The sequence below is a fragment of the Sus scrofa genome, chromosome 15 (genome assembly GCF_054392235.1).
Source record: "Sus scrofa isolate SSC_HxYL_T2T_F1_AM1 chromosome 15, Sscrofa_HxYL_maternal_Yorkshire_Landrace_v2.0, whole genome shotgun sequence".
Classification (NCBI taxonomy): domain Eukaryota; kingdom Metazoa; phylum Chordata; class Mammalia; order Artiodactyla; family Suidae; genus Sus; species Sus scrofa.
The window spans coordinates 127,742,649-127,756,807 of NC_139397.1; the positions used below are offsets into that span (position 1 = coordinate 127,742,649).

Below are 14,159 nucleotides of genomic sequence, written 5' to 3' on the forward strand. Positions count from 1 at the left end.
TTGTGGTTCAGTGGGTTATGAACCCGACTAGGATCCATGAGGAATGTGAGTTTGATTCCTGGCCTCACTCAGTGGGTTAAGGATCCAGCGTTTCTTTGGCTGTGGTGTAGCCCCACAGCTGTAACTCAGAGTCAACCCCTAGGCTGGGAACTTCCATATGCTGCAGGTGTGGCCCTTGGAAAAAAAAAATAGCCATCTTGAGTGGCCTGAACCTACATGTGCCTACTTCAGGAATGTCACTCACCACCCAGCTCTACAAGAAATAAGTCATTAGCCACTGCAGTCCTGGACCTCCAATACACCCTGAAAAGGATTCAGTGTGGGGATCAGAAATGAGGCACTCTTTGCTCTGGGAAAGTTGGCCTAACAGAACTTCAGGTAGATAATTTCAGGAGGAAATTTTATGAAGTAGCGTTCTTGCATATTTCCATACTCAGAAAACTACTAAAATCATTAACAGATATCTGTTCCTTGGGACTTCTACTGAGACCTATGCTTGATTGCACATCCCCACATCCTCCCCAGCACCGGCCAAAATCACATACACACTGGTCTTCCCTTCCCCTCACCTCTTCAGAGCAGTTTCTCTGAACTATCAGAGAGGCTGTCTGTCTCCTCAGAAAGTTACCAAATAAAACTGAAACTCACAGCTCTCACATTGCATGTGTTTTCATTTCAGTTGATGTTCGTTTTATTTTTGGGGGGAGGAGTATATACCCAGGAGTAGAGTCACTAGGTCGTGTGGTAGCTGCATATTTAATCTTTTGCGGAACCGTCAGACTGTTTTCCAAAGTGACTACACCATGTTGCATTTCCATCAGCTTTCCATGTGAATTCTAACTCTGGAGACTGATATGCCCCTCCAGGGCTTACTGTGATTGTTGATGTTTGTTTGTCTATACTTTTAGTTGCTTGACTAGATATTTCAATGAAATCTCTTTCCTCACAACATGTGCCTCAGAGGATGCAACCTTCAGCCTTCAGCAGCAGACACAGTCACCCTGGGATGACAGTGGCTTTAGCAAAACTTTGTCTTTTTCCCTGATCTCTGTTAAACCATCTGCCTCTAACGGTATCTCACCCAGCTGCCAGCCTCTTCTAATTGCTGGCTGATTGTTCTATTGTTTTCAACAAGGTCCTGGGGCATAAACTGCTCCACAGCCCAATTCAATTAAACTCCATTCTCGGCAGGGGTAGTCTTTGAAGCTTGCCTTTGAGGTTTGTTCTACCCCCAAGAGGGATTTTTTTTTTTGTCCTTTTTTTTTAGGGCTGCACCCAAGGCTTGTGGAGGTTCCCAGGCTAGGGATCAAATTAGAGCTGTAGCTGCTGGCCTACACTATAGCCATAGCAACTTGGGATCCAAACTGCTTCTGCGACCTACACCACAGCTCAAGGCAACACCGGATCCTTAATCCACTGAGGGAGGCCTGGGATCAAAACTCCATCCTCATGGATACTAGTCAGGTTCATATCTACTGAGCCTCAATGGGAACTCCATCCCCAGAAGGGATCTTCTTAGTTATCTCTTTACCTGGTGCTCTCTGTTAAACTTCTACCTGGTCCATGGTTTAGCTTGTTGCTCCCTTGGAGCAATAAGCCTCCTTTTAATTGCTCATTACCCAAACCTCTGTATCACTGCTCCACAGTTGGGGGAAAGGACAGTAACCCACTTGTCAAGAGATGACATCCCTTCTGTACAAGTGGGTCATTGTGTAGTCATTACTGTCTGGTCTTGGTTGCCTCCTCAGGTGTAGAAAATTTGCCCTACTTACAGGCAAGTGAAGAAGAGCCAATCAGGAATCGTATTCTTGATCTGATGCACCTGAAGGACGGACTTCCACTATTTAAGTGAGGGCTGGGTGAGGAAGGAGCATGAGACCACGCATCTGCTCTTGTCTGGAATAGGACTTATGTAACACAGAGTTGGAGGAGGCGTTGTACCAGTGCCCTGCCCTGCCAGGGGTGATGGTGTAACTCTGGGGAAAAATATTCCTGTGTTCTTGGCTGCAGCTCCCTGGAGTGGAGCTGACATGATGAGCTGGAGAAAGAGAAGGTAAATGCTCAAAATGCCAGACTCTCTCTGTTCTTACTAAGACTGCATAGATTTTCTTCAGTTTTTTTCCCATTTTCTGTACGCCCTTAGGATAATACCTAGACTTAATTTTTTTCTACCTATTTTCACCAGTTACGATATTTTCACAAGTGATAGGGTCTACAGAGCTCCTCATTTTTACTGTTCCGGAAGTGTCTCTATTCATGCTTTTTGGAGAAGGATGTACTATGAATATAAATCCCCATTTGTTTAAGCCACCAAAAAAAACCTCTAATATCTACAAAAGAGCAAGGGCAGATCACCTATGAAGGGTTCTAAATCAGTTTTACATCACACTTTTTGCAACAGAAAGCTGGATGTAAGAAGATAACGGAACATTGCTAAAGTATTGTAGGAAAAGGGGGAAAAAAAGCCTAGCCATTTCTTATAGTTTCCATGAGGCAGGAATACAGGCTCAGCTTAGCTGTAGTTGCTGCCCAGTATTTTGGAGCCTGCAATTTCACCCTAGCCTTGCCTGAGGGATGTTCTGCTTCTCTGCTCCCTACCGTTGTTGACAATTGTCTCCTTGTAGCTGTAGAACTAGGGTCCCAGTGTTAGTGCTCACTGTTGGCTGGGGGCTGCTCTCAGCTACTAGACTCAACCCCCACCCCCAGTTCCATACTCTGTGAGCTTCCTCATAGACCAGCTCACAACATTGCGGCTTGCTTCAAAGCCAGAGGGAGCGTTTCTCTCTCTCCAGTCCTCTTTGAGTCAGAGTCTTATATAGTGTAACATAGTCATAGGAGTGACACTGCATCACTTTTGCTATATAAAGTACCTTAATCAAAGACCTGATACCACTTTTGCCTTAATCTGCCATTTAGAAACACTAGCAAGTTCTATCCCCACTCAAGAGAAGGCAGTTACACCAAGGCATAACTCATTAGAGTCAACTTAGGGTAAGTCCATGAGACATACTAGGAACATTTTCAAAGAGTATTTAATACATACTAGCATGCAAAGTTTTATTTAAGGATAGCCTGTGGTGGGTTAAAGGTTGAACAATCAGCTCACAGGAAAAGAGCCTGCTGAACATTTTCCTTCCAAACCTCCCTGATGTAGAATCTCTTCCGTCAGGGCAGCGTCCTGACCTTTGCGTATATGCTCTGGAGGCACTGATGGGAATTACAACATCAGATTACAATATATGTTATTTATTTTCCATTTCTACTTTGCATTCTGTGGCTTCAGCCTCTAAGGCATAGAGTATATCCTTGCAAACACGTTAGTTCTGAACTCAGTCTTTAAAAGGTAGGAATGTGGGGAGAGGAGAGGTGTGAAGAGGCAGAGCTGGGTTAGCCAAAGGGGAAATTTTAGCAGACGAAAGTATACATGCGATAGAGAAGAATAGAAACAGCAAGGGAACAAAGGTGCAGACTTGGTAATCTTGTTCATAGTTCAGCAAATCAAAGAGGAATAAAATCAGCTCAGTTATTTACTCACCTGTTTTTAAATCTGCAGCTAATCAGTTAGTGAAATGTTGAAGTTTAGAAGGTGTGAGGAAGGCGAAGATATTACTCAAGATGAACACCCTGAGTTTCATCCTAGTCAGTAATTCCAAAGAAAAACTATTAAGACAGCCAGTGACTTATCAATGCAACACAAAAGGGCTATTTCTCTATACAGATTTTTGTTTTTTTTAATTGTTCTGTCTTTACACATGGTTCTAGTACTTGGTAGACTGCAAATATATGTCAGCACAGAGGCTGTACTTGGCTTTGATTTCCAGAAGGTGATTAATGAGGGTCTTTCTAAGTAAGCAGAAGTTACCAGTGAAATAGACTCTAATGGGTGCTTGGGGTGCTGTTATTACACAGCGGCAGACAATAAACCCCGAGGAACAGATGATATACATCTTGAGATCAAGATAAGAGGTGGTGCTTGGAGCTATCATTTAGTAGACCTTGCAGCGTAGTTATTGTACTTATTGTATCTGTGGTATATGAGTTGACTTGGCAAGCATATAGCCATGGATCTGATGCTCAAAAACAAACTCAGCAGAGTCTGACAACTCCTAAGTCTAGATAGTTTTCTAATACGTCTGTGCCAGTCACTGATACGGGAGAGCCTTTTAAGTCAGAAAAATCTGCTCAGGGCTTTCATCTGCTTAAGCTTTTCATTGAAATTTTATTTCTACATTTTACTATGATTATTATTTGATTTTAGGATGATGTCTCCAAACCTTACATGTCCTGCAAGACCTCCCATATATTCTTTCTTGGTCTCTTTTCAGCCCTTGCTTCCAATGATCCAGCCTTCCTGGCTATTTTTTTCCTTTGAAATATTGCATTCTTGCTCGGGTTTTTTTCATGTGTGCCGTTCTCTACACCACCAATACACTTTCCCTTGCCCTTATAGACCCTACTCCTTGTTCATCTCTCTGGTTACATGACCCTTCCTTGAGGCCTTTCCCCATCCTCACAGTAAAATTAGTCTCCCCGATATGTGCTCTCAGAACTCCTTATACTGCCTAGTCCACAACACCTGTGATGCTGCTCAGAATGTATTCATTTTCTAGCTTCCCTATGAGATTGAATGTGCCCTCAGGGCACATCTCTGCTTTGTTCTCAGGCGCTGGTAAAGCTGGACACCCAGCAGGCTCCTTTGTATCTGTTGTTCAGGTCAAATGATGAAGAGCAGGATTTGGGGCCAGAAACAGTCAGCCACCAGTTGAATGCAGAATGCCACCAGAGGCAGTTTACTTCATCTTGCTAACTTTATTTTCCTGCCCTGTGGAAAAGGATTATCTTGCTTGTACAGTTTTCTGAGGATTAAATTAAATGCAATCATGCATATCCATCTATAGGAACAGCATTAAAAACTATAGTTGGTGAAGCACAGATAACATGGATATGGCCTTTCCATGATATGGAACTCACTATCTTCTTTTGTTATTTTTGATTGAAAAATGTACCTATGTGGAGGAATGAGAAACATTTCATAATACGTGTAATAGATTTAATTCATTTTTGATAATTGTGGCTAGTATGAGTTTTTTTTTCCCTCTAGGTCATCAGCCTTTATGTTGGGTAGTGGAGGGTCATAAGATCTACACCTATTTCCTCCTGCAGTCATGTGTGGATATTCCTGCCACATGATAGGCACTTCATAACCTCTTGAGTTATCCTTGTGCCATAGAAATCTGCCTTGTGTGTTGATTTATTCTCTTTCTTTCAAGAGATTTCACAGTGTTGGGAATACAGTAAAAGACAAAAGTTTTGGAGTTCTTGTCATGGCTCAGTGGAAATGAATCTGACTAGCATCCATGAGGATGCAGGTTTGATCCCTGGCCTTGCTCAGTGTGTTAGGGATCTGGTGTTGCTGTGGTGTAGGTTGCAAATGACTCAGATCCCTTGTTGCTGTGGCATAGGCCAGCAGCTACAGCTAAGATTTGAACCCTAGCCTGGGACCCTCCATATGCCGTGGGTGCAGCCCTAAAAAGAACCCTCCCAAAAAAGGACAAAAGTTGCAAAATCTGTAAAAATTGGCTTTTAATGATGAGTGTCTAGCATGATACAGAAACTGCAAAAATGCAGTAAAATGGGATTACCGCATAGATTTACTGAGACAAACTTTTTTTGCATTTGCTAGGGCCACACCCATATGGAGGTTCCCAGGCTAGGGGTCCATCAGAGCTGTGGCCGCCAGCCTACGCCAGAACCACAGCAACAGGGGTTCTGAGCCGGGTCTGCTCATACTGCCCATAGTCCACGACACCTGTGGACTCATGGCAAAGCCGGATCCACAACCCACTGAGCGAGGCCAGGGATCGAACCTGCAACCCCATGGTTCCTAGTCGGATTCATTAACCACTGAGCCATGACGGGAACTCCTAGACATACTTTTTTGATTGGCTTACTATTTTTACCTAGGTAATCTTCCTGTTAATAACAGCAAGAGGCAAAATTTATGAAGCCAGGTGTTGTCCTAAATATTTTTCATGTATTAATCTTTGCCATAACTTTTGGGGATAAGGCCCTTAATATCTTCATTTTAGGAACAAAGAGGTAAAATGATTGGCCTAAGGTAAGTCATACCATCATACAATATGATGGGGTTGCCATTTAAACCCTCGCTACCTTGCTACTAAGCAAGACAATTTCTTGTCTCATACTCAGGAGTTATATTTCTTAGATTTTAGAGTGACTCACAACCACCTGGAAGCATTTTTTTTGGAGTTCCCTCATGGCTCAGCAGGTTAAGGACCTGGAATCATCACTGCTATGGTGTGGATCCACTTCCTCGCCCAGGAACTTCCACATAACCTAGGCATGGACAAAAACAAAATGAAACATTTCCTTGGACCTAATATCAGAGATTCTGATTTAGTAGCCTGGCTTGGGGCTTAGAAATGTGTGTTTTTAACCCACAATTCTAATGAGTTAAATATAGCTTTCCACAAGTCATTTTGAAAATCTATATAATCTTAAAAGAAAATTCATTTAATCCTTTGAGTTCTTCTAGGAGGCAAGATGTAAGAATGAAATTCTAAAGTAGTTTTTCTAGGTGTAAAAATCACTTTCATATGTCACAATTTTTTTTTAATCTTGATGCTAATCTAGTATTAACCCAGGGTTAATTCACCAGATTAACTATTACTATGTTCAGAAGAAGGAGTTCTAGAATAAATGCTTATCATAAACATGTATGCTGGCGGAATAACCTTGTCTTCAAATTCTAAGAATCCGTTCTCCTATCTGTAGAATTTGTGGTTGGGGTCCCTCAGACAAACTTGCCCATCACTGATGTGATCAGTTCATTCCAAATAGCTCTCTTTGGTTCCTCTTCTGGGTTGAAAGAAAGAACTTGGGGGAACCTGATCTAATGCATTTTGTTAATTCAGGTGGAGGAAATCCAGGGCCTCCTATAAAATAGGCCTACTGTCTTACTACTATTTTAATTCCTTTGCTTCATTCTGAGAAATTAGGATGGGCCTGAAGTGACTTGTCGGTGGTCCTCTTCCCCAGTACACTGTTTCCTCTTTAATCTCTTGTGTATTTCTCCCTAAAAATTACATCTCCAGTCAGACAGAAATGTAGCACCTGTCCTGATTTCAGGCTTTCCTTTGCCAAGTCTCACTTCATGAATCCATCATCAGGTTCTCCTGAGGCCAATCAAATAGGGTAATCAGCCTGCCCAGACTGACCCAATTAAGTTTAATTAGTTGTTTTTCTATCTTTAAATTTACTAGCCAGGTGGATTTTATGATTTTTATTAAACAACAAAGAAGAGCTGAATCTTTGGAATTAGTTGGCCTCTCAGGTGCTTTCTGTTGGTAATAAAACTCCAGGAAGTCTTGGGTCTCCATAAGGAAGTCAAAGGAGACTAAAAAACAATTTGATTCTGCTTCTGTTTGGTTCTCTGTTAAATGGAAAATCTTCCTGTCTCCATGTGAACAAATGTTAATCTCATTCATTGTTCTCAACCAAGGCTGGGTTATATGGGGAACTAGACATGACAGACTAAGTCACATCACTCCCCAAATGGTGTCTTTTTTGACTTTTTTTTCTTGCTACTTGGAAGTCAGCTGGATCAATTAGAATATAGCCAGTGAAGAAGGATCTAGAATGAAAGCAGAATTAAAAGCCAACAGGCTGGTTAGATGGAGAGTAGGCCTCCAAGAGGTATCTGCTCTGGAGAAAAGAAATGTTAATAATGGAGGAAAGGCGTTCCTTCAGGACTCAGCTGATTAAGGATCTGGCATTATCACTGCCATGGCTCTGGGTACAGATGTGTGGGTTCAATTCCTGGCCAGGGAACTTCCACAGGCTGCAGGTATGGCCAAAACAGAAAACAACAAAACAAGGGAGGAAATTAAGGATTTTGATCTGGCTGTTTTAGCTAATATTGAGCTGTTTTGTGACCTATGCTTTTATTCAGATATTACTAATATTAGACACCAGGGCCCCTGGAAAAGCGTTTTGTCTCAATTAATTCTTAAAGTACTTACTATAAGGTGATTATTCACTTCTAAGTAATAGACCCCCTAATTGCTCATCCTCTACCCAATTGCTTATCCTCTATCCAAGCTCTCATATAGAGCCATCAAAGAACACCTGTGATCTGCTGTCCTTCATGCTCCTACTTCCTTGCCATTCTTCTGCTTTTCTCTCACTTTCCTTATTCCTTGTCTCCTCCTTGGGCCCTCATTTTTCTCTGCTCCCTTACTCCCCTTTTTCTCTCTCTATCCTCTTTCTTCCTGGTCCTCCTCTTCTGTATTCCTTGCCCTCTCCTTTCCCTCCCTTAGTTTAGCACTTAATCAGACATTTCTGCACATGGTAATCTTCAGGGCAGCCTGTTAAAGCACCAGCTGTTTATCTCAACCCCCAGGGTATCTGATTCAGTAGGTCTTCAATTGGGACCTGAGAATTCACATTTCTGACAGCTTCCCAGGTGATGCCGGCTGCTTCTGGTCCAGGGACTGCACAGTAAGAAATACTTTTTTTTAAACTGATGCCGGTGGCCTAGTCTTGGCTTCCAAAGTTTAATCAAGAGAACCTTAGGTGGGTCTTAGAATTTGTGAAATTGCCAGTGCTATCATAGGCGATCTCCACGGTCACTCTGTGTAATGAAAACTGGTGTTACAAACACTTAAAAATGAATATTTGATAGCTTTTCTGATGCAGTATTCTAATATTAATACTATCAATCAGAATCATTTTCCAAATGGAAAGAACTGAAGCTTCCAAATTGGGGTAATCCCTGAGCTGTATGTAATGCTGCCTCAGTGAGTTGTAGAGGCAAGAGAATTAGAAACATATAAAGGATTGCAAAATTTTTCACCTGATTTAAACAACTTCTAATTTTATGTCCAAGGTAATTGCTTTTTGAGCCTGTTTTTCTTTGCTTTTGCTGTCTTGTGCACTATTAAACTATTGCCCCCTGATACATATTAAATATGATTTAGTTACTTTATCTTTGGAAAGAGATGCTAAAACTTAAAAGATCTACTTTCCAGGTTGCTAGGAGACAACTGGTGGATGGCAGGGCTATATTGAAGACAGAGTAAGGGTTAAGGCCAGGGGACAGAGAAGGAAAGAATGGCATCGCTGAAAATGTTTTCCAATCGTAAATTTGAAAACAAAAGTACTCAGCAGCATTTGATTACTTCCTCATCCTAGAAATATTTTCACATTTTTCTTTCTGACACTCTTTGGATCTCATTGGCAGCTTTCTTCTGTTTCCTTTCCTAGATCTTCCTCTCCAGCCTCCGAATGTTGAAATGCCTTAGTTTCTTTGGATCGCTCTTCTAGTTATACCCATTCTCTGAGTGATCTTATTTTGGAAGTGCTAATGCATTCTGACCTTTCTATCTTCCCTCCTGATTCCTCCTCTTAGTCTAGACTCTATTTGTCTAATTTTCACCTCTATCACCACAATCATAAATAATGTTCTTGTTTTCTTCTAGAAACTTTCTCTCCCAGTCTTTTGAATCTTAGTAGATTATATTTTGATTTCCTCAGTTGCTCTGCCCAAAAATATTCATATCATTCTAGTTTATTTTCCTTTCCATTTCTAATCCATTGGTCAATCCTGTTAGCTCCATTTTTGAATTATTTCTTACCATATTCACCCTTATCCAAGCTGAAATACTTATTTCTTGGACTTCCAAAATGCCTTCCTCACAGATTTCTGTGTTTCAGCCCTTCCCCCTCTATGGTCTTCACAGAGCATCTCAGAGTGATCTTATAAAATGTAAAATTTATCGTGTCACTTTTTTTTTTGCTCAAAATCCCCTGATAATTCCACTCTGTATACTAGACTCTCTGTTACAGTTACCGTAAAGGACCTCACTTCTTGGCTCTCTGGTTCAACTTAGTTATCAACTTGAAACTGTGGCTTACTGCACCCACCATGCTGCTGCTTGCCTCTGTGTCCTCTAGAATGGGTTTCTCTGCTTGGAATATTCCTCCTCTGTCTAACTCCTACCAACTCTTAGAATGCCTCCCTTCTCTTAGGCTTTCTTTTTTATTCTTTATTACTTCCCTCACTTGCTTGGTTAGAGAATTGCTTTCTTTCCTCATCTAAAGCTCTATGCATGTCTTTATTCATTTAACACAATAATGATCATTTGTCTGTTTCTATGCCTATGTCTTCTAATAGGCTGTGAGTTTAGGAATAGGAGCTGAATTTTAATCATCCTTATATCCCTAGAGCCAAACCCAGTAGCTGATGTATAGTAGCACATGTGCAATGCATATTTAGTGAAGAAATGAATGAATGAAAGAAGAGGGAAAATGCTAATTTGAGAAAAGTTGGACGAATTTTCCCATGATTATACCAAAGGGGAGAAGGATAATGGGTGGACAGAACAGGCTTGATCACATGCTATTATTAGGATTGTCTAGAAAGTTGAAAGGAGTTTTCACTTAATGGACTGTTTTCTTTTTCTTTTTCTTTTTTTTTTCCATTATACTAGGTAGTAAGAGCATCTACAAAACCCAAGAGGGTTGGAGGTAGGTAGGGCAGCTAAAAAACTAGTGTTTGGGAATGGCCATTTTATAAAGAGATTTGTTTAGATTTCTTATGTGATTAAGTGATAGAACCTCAACTCAGGAAAGTAACTTAATTCTACCCACGCCCCCATCTCCCACCATATGAGACCTGAAAAGAACAGGTAAATCTATGGGTACAATAGGTATCAGAAACTTACAGTGTCAGGTATTTTTCTGTCTCTTCTACTCCACATTTCTTCCTGTCTTTGCTTCCCTCTGTGTTCCATCTACATTGTCTTACTGTAGAAAATCTCTCCGTGTGGTGGGAGAAACTAAGAGGTTGCAACCATTGCAATACTTAGGTCATTTAGACTAAATAGCCCCAGAGAAAGGAGGATCGTATATATATGGTCTCTTTGAAGGCCCCAGATTGATCTAACTTGGAGTTTGTGCTCATTGTTAGGCCAGCCATCACTGTGGGGATACAGAGCCCTGTAATGGGCTAAGTCTGGGTCATGTGCTCACACATAAGCATGGGACGGTAGTTGAATAGTTAGGAACTCTTTCACTCTCTAGTAATCCTTACTAAACACTGGCTTAAACAAGAGAGAAGTTCAGTAACGTTCCTGCTCCATGGAATTTTCAGGGTCTCAGGTTTATTCTCTCTTGTTACGATGTGAAAAGTCTCCATTCTCAAGATCACCTCAGTCCAGGGTTGCTGTTCCAGATCGTACCCTCATCTTTACATTCCCTCTGGCAGGAAAGAAGGGTCATAGGAAGAAAATAAAAAAAGGGTGCATTTCCCAAAGTCTTTCAAGAGGGTTTGAAAAGAAGCCACATGAAGCTTTATCTCATCTGCAAAACTTGGACACATGACCTTTACAAAGAAGACTGAGAATCATAGTTTTTATTTCGGTTGGCTATTGTTTTGCTGTATTATTATGGAGGTAAAGAAAAACATTATTTTGGAAGACAATTAAACAGTTCCTGCTACTATGTCATACTATGATTACTAGTTCTACCACCTCCTGGGAAGATAACACTTACCTACTAAAAATAAAATGCTGTGGTAAAGGCCTGATGAAAGATAGAAAACTTCCCTAAATGATTTGTCACATTAATAGCCTTTCATTTTATGGTTCCATAGTGAATCTCCTCACTTTTTTATTACAGAATCTATGCACTTAGCACCTAACCCACATAGGGAAAGTTTGAAAATGAGATGTGTGGCACTAATGGTAAGAAATTTACAGTTAAAATTGTGGCGTAAGATTATCCCATTTCTTGGAACCGGTAACTACTTTTCCAAAGTAGAGCCAACTGTTTTGGACCTAAAAAGTTAGATTCTAGTGCAATCATTAACTTATTTACATATAAAGGTACATGGATATTAATAGGTACTTAATAGGTACTTTTATATTCAACAGGATAGAAAACAAAATTTGATGTTTGCTGAATCAAGGTGAGTGGTAGAATTAGCATTGCTCTTACTAAAACCTGGATTAGACCTTAGTGGTTGCAGTGGATGTTTGTCATTTTAGAATGACCTGATGTTCATTCTTTTAATCATAGAATCCCAAGTTTGAAGGGGAAGAATCACTTGTCCTCTCCTTGTAAATGGTTTAATGCAATAGTTACTCAAGGTGTCTTGGCCCTTCTAACCATGGGACTAAGCAAGGTTCATGGGAATCTTCTCCTTGGAAGCTGAGTTTAGTGACATAAAGATACAAAATATTTGGAGCTCATTCTTCCAAAAAGAGACTTGGAGAACTGCCTGTGTCTCAAGACTGCTGAGAATGTCTGATTCCTGCCAGTTTCTAAGCCTGACATTTTCTTTTCCTAGCTTTTTATCAGAGTTTTGAAGCCTTCTCATAGACTTTACTGTTTCCACATTTTTCTTGATGTAGCCAATGTAGTTTTTTTCTTGTTGTTGCTTATACCCAAACAATGATATGTAAGTGATGGAAACTACTGAATTGTATAGCTGTGTTTGCTTTCTCTACCAAACTCTGGAGGACAACTCCTCTGCTGAATTTGTAAGTTTAGCCTGAGGATTAAAGGAAAATCCTCATCTTAATCTTCTGTAACATTTTCCTTCTGCTAACTATGATACTCTCTAGATGCTAAAGGAGGGAAGAGTGTCCCTCCAAATTCATTACGATTATCTATAAGGGACATTGGTCTCTTTTGTTAATCTCCATAAGACTTTGTTTAGAGTTTCACTACCAGTTCTCACATTTTTGTTTTAATCATGATATGAAGAGAATAATATCCGTTAGCATTATAGAAGTGTCATGAGAAATATTTAATGTTACCATTTCCTCAGGCTGAAATAATTCAGTACATGAAGCAAGATTATGTCTAATTCTCCTAACCTAATTAAATTATTAGTGCTTTTATTTCTATCATTCATGTAGATTTGACAGTTAGTAGCTCTGACTTTCTATGGGATGCTTCTCTACTGCGCAAATTTGGATGCATCTCTGCTACACAAATTACTGAAAAGTAGAAAACTTAAAATCCATTGGGTGGTCATTATGACATAAGGAATATTCAGTCTTGGAGTTTCTGAACTCAAATACATACATTCATCAATAAGTAATTTTTGTGTGAGCACTGTGGAAGCTCAGCACTGCAGGAAGGTTGGAAGAGGGTGTTTTAAAGACATATAAAATTGTGCTCTTTAGCCCCATAGAAACTTAAAATCTCATTACGTAAGAGTAAGAATTAAATGTTGCTGGGCATTGACCACACTCTCACCTTGCTTGAAAGAAAGATGGTTTAGTCAAGTTCATCCAGACATTCTGGCTTCCTTTGGCTTGGTTTTCCACCTTCCCTCCTTTCTGACCTAACCTATCTTGGTTTTCGTTGTTAATTGTTTTTTAGTTTTACTCCTGACCAATACTGTTTACTTGAAAGTCTATTTGTTTTACTCTTTTTTTCATGCCTTGGACAGTAGAAATGCCCTCCTCAGACTTCAGAATGTATGGTGGCATCAAGAAAGTGTACAATAATGTCTTTTTTTTTTTTTCCCCAGGGCTGCACCTGCAGCATATGGAAGTTCCCACACTAGGGGTCGAATTGGAGCTAGAACCGCCTGCCTACATTACAGTCACAGCAATGCAGGATCTGAGCCTGATCTGTGCCCTACACCACAGCTCACAGCAAAACCGGATCCTTAACCCACTGAGCAAGGCAGGGATCAAACCTATTCCTTATGGATACTAGTTGGGTTTGTTATTGCTGAGCCACAGTGGGAATTCCTCATAACATTTTAAAGCATAACTCAAAGGAATAAGCTTTGACAAGTTTATTTAGACCATATCTCTACATATTATGTAAGATCATTCATAATATTTTCATGATTTCTTTCATTTCTGATCATCATAATAGCACCCATTCCATTATAAGCAATGAGGTCCTTGGTGTGAAAGATAAGGGAAGTCAAAAGAGCAAGTCAACAAGTGAAAAATCTGTCTTCATTTCAGAGATATTTGTCTTGGGGTCTTTCCCAGGCATCCATGCTCCCTTTATGAGCCCTTCAGACACTAAGGCATCCGAGCCAACCAAGTCTTGGCAGTCTATGTTGACAGACGCATCTTTGCCAAGAAGCTGCTCAGAGACATACTGTC

General features: G+C 40.4%; 1 long non-coding RNA gene across 10 annotated transcripts in view; it reads left to right on the forward strand.

Annotated features, from left to right (window-relative positions):
- The first annotated feature begins 1,874 nt into the window (after window positions 1-1,874).
- Window positions 1,875-14,159, forward strand: part of LOC106506349 (uncharacterized) — a 411,165-nt gene continuing 398,880 nt past the window's right edge. For all 10 annotated transcript variants that reach the window (XR_014829258.1, XR_002339158.2, XR_014829257.1 and 7 more), the window contains exon 1: window positions 1,875-2,053. This is a non-coding gene — a long non-coding RNA (uncharacterized LOC106506349). The remainder of the gene's footprint in view (window positions 2,054-14,159) is intronic.